This window comes from Nycticebus coucang, chromosome X (assembly GCF_027406575.1).
Source record: "Nycticebus coucang isolate mNycCou1 chromosome X, mNycCou1.pri, whole genome shotgun sequence".
In the NCBI taxonomy this organism is placed as follows: Eukaryota; Metazoa; Chordata; class Mammalia; order Primates; family Lorisidae; genus Nycticebus; species Nycticebus coucang.
In genome coordinates, this window is record NC_069804.1 from 162,353,319 (window position 1) to 162,357,961 (window position 4,643).

General features: G+C 36.1%; 1 pseudogene; it reads right to left on the bottom strand.

Moving 5' to 3' along the window:
* Positions 1-2,872: 2,872 nt before the first annotated feature.
* On the bottom strand, positions 2,873-3,428 carry LOC128578270 (chromobox protein homolog 3-like; annotated as a pseudogene).
* Between the last annotated feature and the right edge of the window lie 1,215 nt (positions 3,429-4,643).

The following is a 4,643-nucleotide window of genomic DNA, read 5'->3' on the forward strand; positions in this document are numbered from 1 at the left end:
AATCAGAAGAGAAACAATCAAGCAAACCGATGTAAGAATCATGGATATCCCAGAAGGAAAAGAAAGAAACGGCTAGAAAGCTTATTTAAGTAAATAATGACTGGAAAATACCCAAATCTCAGGAGGGAAATGGGCATCCAGATTCATGCAATCCAAAGAACCCAATAGAACGAACCCCCAAAAATCTATACTAAGATTAAATATGATCAAAATCACCAAAGACAAAAAGAGAATTTTATTTTATTTTATTTCAAATTAATATAAGGATATATAACAATTAGGTTATATTGTTTGTGTTTGTTATGTAAAGTCCAAGTTGTAGTTGAGCCCTTCACCGAGGATATGTGCTGTATAACCCTACTTTGTACATGATAGGTGAGAACTTACTCCACTCCCCTCCCTCTTCCCCTCTCCTGGCTTCTTGAATTTAAATGTGTTTTTCTCTTGTGTGTGTGGGCATGTAGTTATTCATCTACTAGTTTCATATTAATATTGAGTATATGGGATGCTTGCTTTTCCATCCTTGTGATAATTTACTTAAGAGGATGTTCTCCGAATCCTTCCAGGTTAAAAAAAAAAAAAAAACAGTGAAGGCCATAGTTTACATATACCACACTTTATTTATCCATTCATGGGTTGATGGGCACTCAGATTGTTTCCACTTCTTTGTGATAGCGAACTGAGCTGTGATAAACATTGTATTGCAAATGTCCTGAGGGTAAAAATGACTGTTTTTTTTTTCTTCTGAGTTGATGTCTAGTAATGGTATTACAGGATCAAATGGAAGGTCTACTTTTAGCTCTTTGAAGATTCTCCATACTTCTCTCCAAAGATGTTGTATTAGTTTGTAATCCCACAAACATTGTAAAAGTGTTCCCTTCTCTCCACCCCCATGCCAGCATCTGCAGCTTTGGGACTTTGTGACATGGGCTATTCTTGCTGGTGTTGAGTGATATCTCAAAGGTGGTTTTGATTTGCCTTTCTCTAATAATTAGGAAGAGGTGCATATTTTCTGTATTTACTGGCCTTTTCTCTGTCTTCAGAGAAGGGTCTGTTCATATCTCTTGCCTAGTGATAAATGGGATTGTTTGCTCTTTTTTGCTGCCTAATTTGAGTTCTCTGTAGATGGCAGTTATCAAACCTTTGTCAGATTTGTAACGTGCAAATATCTTTTCCCATTATGAAGTTTTTCTATTTGTTTTAATTGTTACGTCCTTAGCTGTGCAGAAGCTTTTCAGCTTAATTGAGTCCCATTTGTTTATTTTTGTCGTGATTGCCAATGAAGTCTTCTTCATAAAATCTTTCCCCAGGCTGATATCATCAAGAGTTTTTCCCACACTTTCTTCTAGGATTTTTATCATTTCATGTCTTAGATTTAAATATTTTATCCAGTATGAGTCAATTTTTGTAAGTGGTGAGAGGTGTAGGTCCAGCTTCGGTCTTTTACATGTGGCTAACCAGTCATCCCAGCACTTTTTATTTATTTTTTAAAGGAATATAAAACTATTTATTGACCACTGTTTACTATTATTTACAATAAAGTAAACAATATACAGTTGAATAACATTCTGATTATTATGACTTTTTTTAATGGCTTCTGCTCAACCAGTAACCCAAATACTGAAAAGTTTGAGTCTACATGTAAGGAATGAGTTGGGGGTAAGGAAAAAACATGCAGGTCAATAGTTTAGATTACAAAGTTTGTTCACACATTTATGTCAACAGGTATGAAACTGCCAACATGGCTTAACCATCTCATTAGGTTTCTATAAGCCAAGTCTAGGAATGGCTTACTAGAGGAATCTTTAATGACCATCAACTAAGTCTTATTTCTTTCTTTTTTTTTTTTTTTTTGGTTTGTTTGTTTGGTTTGTTTTGGGGTTTTTTTTCTGAGACAGAGCCTCAAGCTGTCACCCTGGGTAGAGTGCTGTGGCATCACAGCTCACGGCAACCTCTAACTCCTGGGATTAAGTGATTCTCTTGCCTCAGCCTCCCAAGTAGCTGGGACTACAGGTGCCCGCCACAACACCCAGCTATTTTTTGGTTGCAGTTGTCATTGTTGTTTGGCAGGCCCGGGCTGGATTCGAACCTGCCAGCTCTAGTATATGTGGCTGGCACCTTAGCCACTTGAGCTATAGGTGCCGAGCCTAAGTCTTACTTGTTTACCTCATTAGAACACACCAGGATTTGTCTAGTTTCCTCATGTGAGTGGAGAAGTTATTGGTAATGATAAATCTTTTCCTTTTAGAAATTTTATAAACACAATTTTGCATTTATATGACTATACACATAGATACAGATTCTGACCTGGCTGACTTTAAATCATCCATTTAAATTGTCAAATTTAAAACGAACTATTTAATTTGAAACATTATTGCTTCAGGAAAATTTTCTATTCTTACATTGCTCAGAATGATGATATTGCAGACACCTGGGCTTACCCATGATTTTTGTTCTGGCGAATGTTTAAAAACAAAGAAAATCATTTATATATGCATGTTACATATACACATACAAAAACAAATTAAAAAAAAAAACAGAATGGTCCTTAGGCAAAGAGTTAAACAAGTTCTTACTCAATAATGGCTATGGAAATTTCCCTTAGCATTTACAAAAGCTGTTCTCTAATGCAGAGGAAATAATATACCATGGTATCAAATGTTTTTCTTTTCTGATAAAAGAAGCAACTAGAGAAAGCTTTTATTTGTTCAAAGTAACCAGTGCTATTGGTGCAAACACCCCCAACGACTCTCTCAGTACTACTTCCAAAATGAACATATCAAACTTGACTTATTAGAATGTAGTTATTTCTTCCCACTTGTCAAGCAAAAATCAAGACCCAGATTTTATATGCATAGAACAATGCAAACAATTATTGAGCTTCATCTTCTGGACAAGAATGCCAAGTTAGTCTTTCTTCATAAGAAGCAATAACAATCTGAGGACGCTTCATATTTGCCTCTTTTGCCAGCACCAAATCTGCCTCATCTGAATCTTTCCATTTCATAAGAAACATTAATTCTCCACTGCTGTCTGTGGCACCAATTACTCTCTCAGGATCAAGACCTCTGGCAAAGCCTCTTGGTTTGTCTGCAGCATCTCTTTTCTTCTTTGATTTACTATCATCCGATTCACTGTCAGATAAAGATTTTCTTTTTGTACCATCTTTTTCTTTACCAGCTTTTTGAGAAAGCATTAAGAAATGCTTTGATGAACTCCGGACAATCTCAATTTTCTTCAGGTTCCTAAGTATTGTCAGCATCTGTAAATCCCTTCCACTTCAGGAAATACTCCACCTTCCCATTTACTACTCGTCAATCCAGAATTTTTTCCACCACAAATTCTTCAGGCTCTGCCTCTTCAACCTTTTTACTCTTTCCATTCTGCTTCTTTCCCAGTTTTTGCAATGTAGTTTTATTGGAGGCCATTTTTTATTGCAGACTTGAAGAGCTATTATTCACCAGCTCCAAGCTGCTCCGGGTCACGAGCCTGCAGCCTCCAGCACCATTTATTAAATAAGGATTCTTTTCCCCAGTATATGCTTTTGTTTGGTTTATCAAAGATCAGATGGTGATATGTAGCTGTTTTCATCTTAATATTCTCTATGCTGTTCCATAGATCTATGTCTCTATTTTTGTGTCAGTACCATGCTGTTTTGATCACTATAGACTTGTAGCATAACCTGAAGTCTGATAATGTGATGCCTCCAGATTTGTTTTTATTTCTTAGAATTGTGTTGCCTATTCAGGGTTTTTTTTTTTTCTGGTTCCATACAAAATGAAGAACTCTTTGGTCAAATTCTTCAAATTATGACATTGGTGCTTTAATGGGGATTGTATTAAATCTGTAGATTGCTTTGGGTAGTATGGACATTTTAACAATGTTGATTCTTCCTAGCCATGAGCATGGTGTCTTCTTCCATTTGTTAGTATCTTCTGCTATTTCTGTTTTCATAGTTCTCTCTGTAGAGATCCTTCACATCCTTTTTTAGGTATATTCTGAGGTAATTCATTTTCTTTGAAGCTACTGTGAAGGGAATTGTGTCTTTGACTTGATTCTCAGCTTGACTGTTGTTGGTGTATATAAAGGCTACTGATTTGTGGACATTGATTTTATATCCTGATATGTTACTGTATTTCTTGATCACTTCCAGGAGTCTCATGGTTGAGTCTCTGTGGTTTTCTAAGTATATGGTCATAACATCAGCAAAGACTGGAAGTTTGACCTCCTCTGTCCCCATTTGGATCCCCTCAATATCCTTCTTTTGCCTGATTGCATTGGCTAGGACTTCCAGCACTATGTTGAATAGTGTTAGTGACAGTGGACATCCTAGTCTGGTTCAGTTTTAAGTGGAAATGCTTTCAGTTTTACTCCATTCAAACTATGGGTTTGTTGTAGATGGCTTCTATCCATTTAAGAAATGTCTCATCGATGCCTATTTTCTTAAGTGTTCTTATCACAAAAGGATGCTGAATTTTGATCCATGTGTTTTCTGGATCAATTGAGAGGATTATATGTCTTTGTTTTTGCTTTTATTTATGTGGTGAATTACATTTATGGATTTCCGTACATTGAACCAGCCTTGCATCACTGGGATAAATCCCACTTGACCATGAAATATGATTTTCTTTTTGTGTGGTTGT